Source organism: Rutilus rutilus, assembly GCF_951802725.1.
Source record: "Rutilus rutilus genome assembly, chromosome: 7".
Lineage (NCBI taxonomy): Eukaryota > Metazoa > Chordata > Actinopteri > Cypriniformes > Leuciscidae > Rutilus > Rutilus rutilus.
Genome location: NC_140221.1, coordinates 7,534,466 through 7,547,019, shown reverse-complemented (window position 1 = coordinate 7,547,019; position 12,554 = coordinate 7,534,466). Strand labels below are relative to the sequence as shown.

Below are 12,554 nucleotides of genomic sequence, written 5' to 3'. Positions count from 1 at the left end.
AGTTCAAAGTTATAAAAGGAGACCAAATTGTCAGTAGAAGTGAGATGGTCACTGAGTTGAAGATCAGTAATCGCTGCTGTCAAAACTGAGGGGTCAGTCTTTTTTATATTCTGAAATGTCATCAAGCGTTGTTGTTTGGACTTAGAGAGTGCAACATTAGCATTAAAAGAAAGCAATTTATGTCAGATATGGGTATTACATCTGCAGTACATTCCAGAGGTGTAACACCTAAACAGCAGACAAGGTCCAGAGTGTGGCCTTTAGAGTGAGTTGGAAAGTCCACATATTGCTGAAGACAAAAACTTTCTAAGCAAGAACTGAAATCCCTTGTGAGTGGGTTACTGGCAGTATCCACATGAATATTAAAATCACCCAGGAGAATAAGATTGGGTGACAGGTGAAAGGTACACAGATAGGTTAAAAATGCACAAAATTCATTTATGAATATATTGCAGTGTTTCGGTGGCCGATAAATACCAGCTAATACTGTAGGTGTTGGACCGCTGATAAGTAAAGCAGCCGATTCAAAGGAAGCATACATTTGTACAGACAGCGGAGATGCTTTATAGATCGAGTTGTGAAGTATTGCGAGATCTCCCCCACGTCTGGAGATACGAGGTTGCGAAATTTACGCAAACCCGGGAGGACATGCGTGGTCAACGCTAGGAAGTCATTTTCTTGCTGCCAGGTCTCAACCAAGCAGAAGAAATCAAACTATAAAACTATCAAATCAAAATATAGATTTTAATATTAATTATTGTGCTTTGTTCGTCTAGCCTCTAGCCTCTTGGTGATGAAAAGGACAAAAGGTTGTTTTCGTATTTCACAGTTGACGTCTATGAACTTTGGACCTCGTCTGCTTTTTCAGTTTCTCGCGCCGCTTTTTAAAACGCGGTCAAGTTAAAAGTTCAACTTTGAAAAACATGTCTCAACACCCTGCGCTCTTTTCCATTTTGTTCACGTTTTTAAAAGCACAAATGCATCGGTTGATTTAGATCAGTGCAGTTTTAAAGCCCTCATTATTTTTTTCCGGTTAGTAGGCGGCAGGTTTCAATAAACCATTATTGATAAGGAAATAATAGTCGATAAGGTAATAATAAAGATGTTCAGCGAATAGATAACATGTGCTTAATAACTGTGCACACTTTACAATGTGGCCTTTTAAATTAAAATTTTAATAAAAATTTAATTAAATTAAAATGCAGATTACATAAATAAATTACAATATCCCTAAACTTAAAGTCGACATGAAGCGGAAGTTGTAAACTTTTCTTCCCTGTTGTGACATATCCAAGTGAAACTGCTTCTCGAACAAGAAAAAATGTAGGGTGGGGCTTGATTTTGTACATCTGGAATTGATTGGATGGTTGTGGTTTGCTATTGGTCGATCTCATGTGATTGACAGGTTGTCCTGCCCTCGCGCCAGAAAACATATCATCAGAGAAGATAAGAGATGTCGCTGTAAGAGGAAGGGGAATCTATTTTGATTTAAGGTTATGAGGACACATTAATTAACAAAAATAATAGAAAAAGTTGCCTATTCCTGGAAAAGCTACAGTATTTTGATGCTATTGTTAACACCTTCAATACTTTCATTTAGTTACTCCCCAGCACTGCAAGAATCTCTTATGGAAACATTTAATAACCTGTAGAAGGCAGCCCTCAACGTTGAGTAAATAATACCATCTGCACCAGTAAATGATATTGCACTCCCTGTTTCTGCTAGGAAATGAATCTCCTGAAGAATATAGCTTATTTTCTAAAGCAAAAGATATTGAGATTCATATAAATCTTGGAGGACAGATAATATCTCATTGATCTTCAGTAAAGCTTCCAGGTTAGGTAATGGTACAGGAGGAACCTTCATCTTCTGCCTGTGGAAGTCTTGCCGTATTTCACCACTGCACCCCAGTTCAGACCAGTTCTGACCCATCAATCTCACAGAAGTGCAACTGCAGAAAGTGGGAGAGCAGAAGTTTACGGGTCAGAAATTATCAGAAAGAAATAACAAAACAAAAAAGAGCTTCTAAAGGGCACAGAGGGGTGTGATGCACCTCACAGCTTTAGCAATGGCCCTTCCACTGAGGGCAGAAGAATGAAGCAGGGAGTCTTTTCAGCCAAGGTTGACACGTGTTTGCTTTACTGATGTGCTGCTTATATGTGAATCGCTCGTGGAGCACGAACAAATGTTCCCTCTCTCCACTCTAGCAGAAAATGATCTCTCAGGCTGCATTCGTTGTGTTTATGAGTTACTTGCTGAGAGACACAGGCTTGAGTTTCAGCTTGACCATTCACTGCATGATTCTGCAGGGTAGCAGGACTGCAAAATCTGTCCCGTCCCACAGGTGACTGCAGTGCATTTAGTCATTGAAATGCTGGCTGGGTTATTCTCTTAGGTAGGGGGGCCCACTTACCAACCCCTTCATGAAAGCCATTTTGCTTGTTGAAGTTTGTAGAGATTGCAGGGTTTTATTTGTTCCTCCTTATTTCTTAATATTTCACTTGCATTCAGACTCCTTTTTTTTTCTTTTTTTTTTTTACAAGATTCTTTCCATTTTTTCTTTTTACAATTTTTTTTTTCTTTTTTTTTTTTTAGGCTGCATATCTTTCCTAGTGTGTGAAATACTCAAGAAAGGTTTATTACAGCTGCAGGGCTTTAGAAGATAATTAAGCCATCAAGTGGAAACACTGAATCGACACATATCATAAATAGTGTTCCTGTAGCTCAAACAATAAATCGTTGACAGTTGTGAGGTTGTGGGCTCGGTTCTCATGGAATGCATGAACTGATTAAATGTACACATGGAATGCAATGCAAGTCATTTAGGATAAAAAAAGATAAAGAAATATGGTCTTAAAAAAACATTCCCATCATTCTCAAGAAAAGTTGAAAATGTCATTTGGTGTGTGATTTTTATTTTTTATTTTTTTTATTTTTTAAGTTTAAATATTCTTTTCATGGTATAAATAATTTTCACAAAAATCATGAATTATTCATTCATAAATATCATTAGATATTGTCTCACACCACATAAAATTTACTACCTGAACTAACCTTTCCTTGTCATAAAAAGGTGTCTACGTGTTGGTTGGACCGCATTAATTTGCAACATAAAAAGATCTCAAAAATTATTAGGCAGCAATGCTTATATTTAAAGCAAGTAAAAGGTTATTTTGAACAAATCAAGATTAAGAATTTCATTCTTTATAATATTTTAATATTTAATGTGATATCAGGACATTTGTATCACTTTGGCACCCCCCCTCAAAAAAAAAAAAAAAAAAAAAACATAACTGTTTGAAATTACACATAATCTCAACCTCATCATATAAATGATGTATTCTAGTCATTGTATGTATGAATTACATTTTAGTGTATTTAAAGGGGTCATATAATGGTACATGCACTTACAAGTTGATTGGACTGAAATATGTGTTGGCAGTGCCTGTACACAACCATCATAAAATGATAAAAATCCATCCAGTGTTTTTTTTTTTAAATCTTCTTATATGTTTTCCCCCATATCAAATCAAGCCGTTCGATTTTGTGACGTCACAAAATCGACGCCCCTGCCACGATTGTTGATTGACAGCAGCGTTTCAACACAGACCCGCCCTCGCTCGTGAGCGAGCTGTCAATCATTGTCCGCGCGTCATTGTTGATACGCTGGAGCACTGTCTATGAGCAGAATGGCGTCTAAGCGATTGTGGTGTTCTGTTCTTGGGTATAATAAGGAACACAGCAGTCATTTTGATGTTCCTAAATCCGAACCGCTGAAGACACAGTGGCTGAGTTTGTTTTCGAAGGGAATATTCCCCACGATGAACGTCAGTGCTTTCACACACCAGACTGCTTTACAAACGAGGGTCAGTAACGTTATAAAGCTGGTTTTGCTAAGAAGCTGCTCCTGAAAAAAGGATCGGTACCAACTATTCGTGTTCCTGCTGCACCTCCAGAAGAACTGAAGTGAGTGTAACGTTTTATTAACCTTTATATTAATATTTATATTAATCTTTGCAAATCGCTTGCTGCACGCTTCACGATGAATGCGGCTGTTTACACTCAGTACATTACGGCATGTTTTCTATGTACGACGTTCTCAATATAATTCATAATCCCACGTTTATAATGAACAACGCGTTATGGTTATTGTGTTATTAAAACTGTGTACGCAGTACGCACAGAACAGAGGGGCGGGGTGAGCAAAGCTCATTATCATTTAAAGACACATGCACTTAAACGGCGTGCTGAAAACAGAGCTGTTTTTGACCAGGTAAAATTAGTGTTTTCTTACAATACTAATGAGAATTTTTAATTAAAGTATACTACAAACTTTTAATTTAGACCCTAAAGAATCATATTAGCTTGTACAAAAATGGCATTATATGACCCCTTTACAAAAAAAAAAAAAAAAAAGTGTTTCAAATTCGTAATGACTTTAAACTTCATGAACTGTGTTATGGTAGTTATAGATGCTATAACTAATAGCCCATGCTTTACTTGTCATGCTCTACTGTTTAAGTAATATCATGGTACCATCATATCCGACGAAAACATACCATCATAGTATAAGTGAACTCGCAATACTAATGCATTTGCCCTAATTCTGCTAACACCTACTTCACCCTAAAGTCAGTGATTCCCTTGATATCTGGAGAAAGCAACATCTTTAGCACATTCACAGCATGAACCTGTCTGTCAGCGTGATCAACTCAAAAAAATCCTAAAAGCATTTCATTTGGTTAACAGTGCAGTGTTCTTATTTCTCTTAACTCAAGCAGGGCTGTGCTATATTAAGCCTGTGCTTTATCGCTGCTCCATCAGATTCATCAAAAGACTTCATTACCTCGCTGCCACTCAAAGGACACTCCGAGACAGTGTCAGCGCCACATCAGATCCTCCTCTGCCTTCCCCTCCTCAGCCATTAACATGACATCCTTGACTTCATGGAGATATTAGTCATGTATCAGGCCTGGCTCTTCCACATTATTGTCACTTAGGAGCCAAGAAGATGAGGGATGCTGCTCTCATAATAGCCCAAAGGCCCCAATATACTCAGAGCAAAGATCTATTTCGCTATTTGATTAGGGGTAAAATGAAGTTTGAAGTAACCGAGCAGAGCTATACCGTTAGCAAACACTGCTCACTCTGCTGGGAGTAGATTGCAGCTTTACATGATCAAACATGAAAAAAGTGTCAGTGACACATTTTAAAATAGAAGTGCACCTTCAGTTTCTAGCATAAAAAAAGCTCTCCAGCATGTTCATGTTTTACTCGCGCCGGACCTCGACAGACTGAACAGAAGACTTTGCCAAGGACTTCATATGACGCAAACTCTGAATCAACATGCACCAATGCTACATTTTTCGAAATGACATAATAATTTGTTAACAAACAAGTATTCATTACTTCAATGAGCTCATTGTTTCTGCCTTAAATTATTACATTGTTTTAAATTAATACGTTTTTAGCTAACTGTGATTTTGTTTATGTACATTTCTGAAATACATAACAGTTACCTGATCACTCTAAATTGTAATCTGGACTCATGCATTTTCTGTAAAGCTGCTTTGAAACGATGTGTATTGTGAAAAGTGCTAGACAAGTAAATGTGAGTCGAATTGAATTGAAGAAATTAAGATTTATACTTCAACGAGGGCGGAGCCACAGAGCCACGCCTACATGTTACATCATCGCTATAGACCAATGGTACTTCCAAGGTGTTTACCAGTCGGAGCAAACTTTTCCGGAAAGTTTTGCCAGCTTTGGCAAGCTGTTTCATATTTCAAACGAAGTGGCCTGATTTTGTTCGAAATTGTCACACCAGCTCGTTCTTCGATTTGGCTTGAAGTATTGAGGTCTCAGCACTGACATTAGACAAATACGAAGGTGCTTTAATATGATACCTTCCACCAGTAATAGAGATCACATCACAGGCCTTGCAGTCAACATTTGTAAATGCCAGATTTCAAATGCCTAGTTTTGTCTCAAGATAAATTTGACATGAGTGTGCGGTGCCACAAGCTCATACGATGTTAAGATCTGAAATGGGAGAATTCATGACCTGAAACTCTGCAGACATTTCTGTCTGAATCATATATTATGGTGTTAAACTGAACTCTTGAACTGACACGGTAAAAGGTATTTTGTAGTAGATAGGCTGTCATGTTCCAGGGATTTAGTTTCACGACTAAATCGCCCTGTGCCAGGGCCGTCTGAATAATCTTGCTCGACAATGTACTTCTCTTCCTCAAATCAAGCTGATCAGACATGTTGGACATGAACGGAGATTTGATGTCAGAGATTAGTGAACACATGCCCTTCTATCCAGATAATGACTTTAGCTCTTGTTCGCTTCGAGGGGGAGAGAGCGTGGATGTATTTTCTTCTAATTTCTACTGTGTTTTTTGGAAGCCCACCCCACTGCTTCACCACAAGCTCCCAGAAGAACAAAATTAGACTCCTACTGGTTGGAAAAAAAGGAGTACAGATGAAATTGTGACATCATTTTACCATGAACTTCTTGATATACACACACATCTTTTCTTTTTATATAACCCACATTGAAATAGATGACACTATGAAAGGAGACTTTTTGATTTTGTATTGAGAGCAAAGTTTGGGGTTGATTTCTTTCCATGTTTTTGAAAGAAGTCTCTTATGCTCACCAAAGCTGCATTTATATGACCAAAAATACCATGAAATAGTAATATTGTTAAATGTTATTACAATTTGACTGTTTTCTATCTGAATATATTTGAAAATGTAAGTTATTCCTGTGCTGACCAATCTTAATTTCCAGCAGCCATTACTCCAGTCTTTAGCTTCACATGATATGCGCAAAATGCTGATTTGGTGCTCAAGAATCCTTTCTTCTTCTTATTATTATTATTATAAGCACATTATTTATTTGAAATATATTTATCCTTTGTAGCATTAAAAATGTCTTTACTGTCACTTTTGATCAATTGCTAAATTAAATTAAATTAAATTAAAGCTTTTTAACAATACTTTCAACCACATTTCCTTTTCATTCAATTGTTGGAACATGTACCAGCTTATATTATAATATAATATAATATAATATAATATAACTTTTTTTCTCATTATAAAACTATAAGACCAAATCTTAATACAAATAATGGTAATATATCCAATATCCATCCTCTTTGTGAGTGCTGGTCATTTATAACTGTGTAGCCTGTAACCAAAAAAATGTTACCACAAAATTTGGTAAATGTGAAATTAAAGTGACCCTGGAGCAATTTCTAAACTGCACCATGGACTTAAAGCGGATCGTAGTCAAACAACCTCCAGAGATGAATATGGTTCACTTTAAAAATGTTTGTTTTGAGCGTTCACATAGGAGCCGAAATTAAATCGATCCACACTCAGACCCCCTCCCCTGAAACAAACCCCCAAAGACTATTTCCCCAACAATGCTATTGGCATTTGAGTGTCGATGTTGCTGGTTACCAGTAATGCTTTTCAGATGTACTTTAATGTCAATATTGTGCATATTTTTATCTGGTTCTCACATTTGAGATCCACATCCTCCTACAAAACCGCTCCACTCAATTTGTTGTGGTTAGCCCCATATAGCTGACAAATGTAGAGCCCTGCACGGGCCTCAAATCTAGGCCCGAGCCCGGCCCTGGCCCGAGACGCTCAGGCCCTAGCCCGACCCGTGTCCGACAGCTCATCAGAATTATCAGCCCGAGTCCGACCCGAGCACGTTTTTTTTATTATTTTTTTACAGCGGCAGCCTGGCCTATTTGCAGCCATTAAAATATGTCCGGTTTGTTAGTTATGTTTCTTTTCTTTTCATTTCTTTATTAAGTTAATTTAGACAAATGTTTGGAGCATTTAAAAAATAACGACCAAGCAGCCGAGCCGACAGCGAGTAAAACATGTTTGATCAATTTAGCCTCTCAAATCAACGCTAATACTTTAGGGGAGCGCGGGGCACAACGTAACACGGGGTTAGTTGTAACACGCTTGTTTTAAATACTTCCGCACATGCTAGGATGACGAAACTTTGTGTATTTACTAGTTGCCATATCAACACTATATAGAAAAAAAAATTCCGCCAAAATTATTATTTTTTTTGAAGATATCCATAGACATTTATTAAACCATAGCAAAAGTAAATTTCTTACTTAAGTTAATTTTTCATCTCTATTTTTTGTGTTTATTTAAAATAAGACAAAAATGATATTATTTTAATCTCCAAGATGTTATTTAACAGTTGAGACAGTTATTTAATGCTTCACTAACGAGCAGAAGACACTAGCAGGGTTTGAATCCCAGTTGTGCAGGCGGGGCATGTTGTAACACTGCGTTACAATGTGCCCCTATTAGAAATATGCCATTATATTCTATACTTTTTTTTTTTTTTTTGAGAAAACGTGAGAAAAGGGTGAATAAAGACTGAGAGTCAATGTTCAGAAATTACTCATTATTTATTTGTTTTGAACTATGTTGTATAGCTGTGTTTTCATGCGTTCGTAGTCAAAACTCAAAAATTAGTTTATATTTAATTATTAAAAATTGCCATTATTTTGTATGAAAAAGTTTTTTAATTGTATTTTATTTAGAAAATATTTTAGTTTGTTTTGTATATTTTTTTTATTAGATCAGATAACATTTTAAGCTGTCATATGTTATGTTACAATGAGCCCCACACATGTTACAATGTACCCCACCTATGGGGCATGTTGTCACATTTCACTTCCATTCTTTCGGGGTATATCAAGAAAAAAGTATATACTGTATTAATAAAACAAAAACACATAATTGTAGTAGACATGTGGGAAATTAATGTGGGGGGGGGGGAAATACTCTGAACCATAAGTAGATTTACACAAACTGAGAAAGTCAAAAAGCGTTACTTTGTGCCCCGCGCTCCCCTACTTGGCTACAATAAAATCCATAGATATAAAACACTTCAAGCATATCACACAGACAGTTAGTTTAATGTTTATTTATTAAACCACAGTGAGTACATTTTTTTTGAAATACTGAGGCAGGATCAGGCTGCTCGCAACAGCGCTCGCAAACGAAATGAGCAATAGAGCAAATTAAATTAAATAAATCAAAACCAAACTTGCAGGTTATCTTACCTCAAAAATGCACCACAGAACATGGCCATTCTTTTTTCCAGTAGTTTCCAACAGTTAAACGAAAATAAAGTCAAATCAAACGAAAAACGAAAAACTTCAGTAGCCTAGTTTCCAAATAAAGTCCAATCAAACGAAAAGTTAGAACAGTCTCTTACAGAGCATCGTGGAGAAAAAGAATAGCATCCACAGTGGAAGATTTTAACCCAGTCCTCTCTTCTATCACTCTGCGATTGTTCTCTTAATATTCTCCATTATTTGCACGTGAGGTGAATCGTTGGTTGCGCTGACGGGAAACCTTCTGTGTGTGCGCGTGCTTGCGTGCGTGAGACTGTCATGTCAATCATATGTCAGTGTAATTATAAGATTATGAAAGTTATAAGGTTATTAAATGTCTTTCTATGTTTGTTCTTCTATCGTCGACGTCAACTTCTCATATTTTTTTAATTAATGTCTAAAAATATAAAAAGAAGGATAACCCAAAAAAGGCCCGAGGCCCGGCCCGCATGTGAACTATGACGTGAAAATTGGCCCGAAGCCCGGCCCTAGGGGCGTAAAAAAGTCGGGGCCCGTCGGGCTCGGGCTGAAATGCAGGGCTCTAGACAAATGGATCGCTTACAAACATATGCAGTTTCATATGCATAGTGTCAAGTGTTTAACTGGACTGTGGTTATTGTTATTCACTCACATTAGCCCATGGACAGGCTCAGGCTCTGTCTCTGTCAAACAAGTTTGTTTGACATGTCCTTGCGGGATGAGATTAACAATTCTCAACTCCCCTTCCAGCCCCCAATCTCCCCTGTCTCATTATACCTCAGTGTGTGTGTGAGCCGTGCATGTGATGGCCTTAGTGAGCGAAGGCAGGCAGGCAGGGCCTAGTTTGAGATGTGCTCCCTGGTGTATTTTGCTGTCCCGAAGGCTGTGGACTTGCTGGCGGCCCCACTGACCTGACAAACAGCAGCTATGACAAGCCAGTGACGAGACTGTCAGAGGCTCTGACGGATGACACGAGCAGACGCCTGTCACCCTGAGCCAGTGACATCACGCAGGAGGAAGAAGCATCTTCATGTGGAGGTGGTGATGGGCATGTTCAGTTACTGGCGTACACTCGTATGCATACAAATGATCACTGTGATCACTCAAAGTGTGAGGCAGGATATGATGTATTCAAATTCAAATGCACACATGAGGTCCTCAACAAAACAGATACAGAACACAAGAGCATGTGCTGTGTTTTTGAAGGCGGTTCCAAGCATGGGATGTTCATGTTCATGGTACCTTTTGGGGTACAACAGCTTGTCACTAGGGCAGTACCCTTAAAGGAACATCTTTGTACTTTATTTACCCATACAAGTTCATAGGAATACCTTAAAGGTCTCAGATTTGTCAATCTCTTTCCAGCTCAACCTATAGCGTGAGTTTGGGGCATGGCTACTGTAGAAGGTGGAGCCAGAGGGTGTTTAACTCGTGGGGGACCATTGCTGATGCATTATATGTAAAAAGACATTCAGCTTCGAGTACAGAAGTGCAAGCCAAAATTCACTGCATTTAAACCTTCAAATATTAAACAGATCATGAACATGTCAAAGTAAATGTAGCATTGCAATGCAACACACCACATTGGGCGCTTCAATAGCATACAGCATCATCATGCACCTGTTCAGAAAGACAAATAGTTTATAATGTTTACTTTGATGTGCCCAGTGTTGACCGCTTCAAACAGTTCGCATCATGCCAAAAACTGCACCTGGTGCAGAAATGTTTGATGGGTTTATTATAAGCTAGATGCTTGCATTCGCTCTAGACAGAGTGTTAGCCTAATCAATTGCTTTCTAATGACACAAAGCAACATGGCTAAAAGTATTCCGAATATGTTGGGCCTTTTATTGAAAACAGCTTACCTGTTGAGAACATGCATTCACATGATTTGATTTATGTTTGAGTTGGGGGAGGTGCAATGTGCGAAAAGGAAACTTGCAAAGTTTTTTGAAAATATGCTTTATTTTTGTAATTCTGCTAGCTGCCACTAGTGTCGCAGAAACTATACTTCACCTCTAAGGGTACATATCACTACTCTATCATACTAAAATGCACCGGTCTGAATATAAACACCTATAGTAGGTGTACCGTAGTGATCCAGGATAAGACAAACATGGTTTGGAAGATGGATTCATGATGTACTCACTCATTATATACTAGGCTTGCTACGATAGTCGGTGCTGACAGTGTTACCGGTGTTCAGAATAAACACCAGTTACATCTCTTGCCCACCACGGCACCACCCCCCACTGTCGATTTTATATATTTTTTACAGACATTATAACAGACACGCTACAATTAAAAACTGAACGAGTCTGCGTAGCAGGAGTCAGATTTCGTTTATCATGAGAATGAGGTGCTGACTGACAAGATTGATGGTGGAAGATTTGGTGTTAAACCAAAATGTAAAAGCGCCTATTTAAGCAAATTTGTCATTGTACTGTTTTGTCGTTGTGTTTTTCGTTAAGAATAATAGGCTAATGAACTCACCATTCAGGCAATCCGCCCCCAATTTGGCGCTAATTTGAAAGCGAAACTAAAATGTGCACGGCCGCACGTGTTCACAGGCGCAGAGCGAGCAGAATAGAGCGTTTTCAGTTCATTCCTATGGAAAAACGCTCGCTTTCAGTCTGCTCCACACAATTATAAATGCCCATGCGGACGTGCGCATTTTACTTTTGCCTTCAAATTAGCGATTTAAAAGCCCCCGCCAGTGATACCAGTATTCACGGTGTTGTCACATGTCGATTAACCGCTGGGAAAATATCCACACCGTCACATGCAAATTGGTACGCAGCAACTGTCTTTGCATCACTGAATCATTCATTCATTCAACTGATTTGTTAAAAAACACTGATTCGTTCTTATGAATGAGTGATTTAATCATTCAACATTTAATTTAATTCATTCAACTTATTCATTCAAAAATACTGAATCATTTAGGAACAAAACACCACTGCAGTGTGTTGCTGTGTCACATCCACACAGCTGTGGATGTCTTTGGAACTATTTTCATTGCTGGACCAAAAACAGACAAAGTAATGGGCAAAACAGTGTTTAAAACTTACTTGATATTACCTTGAACAAAAACAATCACGCTGCCTCTTTCTTATTCCAATAACACTGGCTAAGCCTTGCTTTTTAATTCCAAGGACATGTTTTTGAATTAGTAATGGAGGCTTGAACACATTTTTTTTTTAAATAGCAATGGAATATCCTGAACCTTTGGCCTATGAGCTCCATACACAACATGATCTTTTACACATTCCTTGGTTTTTGCTTATTTCTTGTTCATTTAACTGTTATTTAAAGGCAATACCACACAGTTATTAACAGCATTCTTACAACAAGATAAATGCAACCGAGAGTATATGCTGAAAACAAGTGAAACAAAA

The 12,554-nt window shown here is 38.0% G+C and overlaps 1 protein-coding gene across 1 annotated transcript in view; it reads left to right on the top strand.

Moving 5' to 3' along the window:
* tmem132e (transmembrane protein 132E) overlaps positions 1 to 12,554 on the top strand; it is a 354,664-nt gene that overhangs the window by 213,631 nt on the left and 128,479 nt on the right. The gene's annotated exons all lie outside the window — the stretch shown is intronic.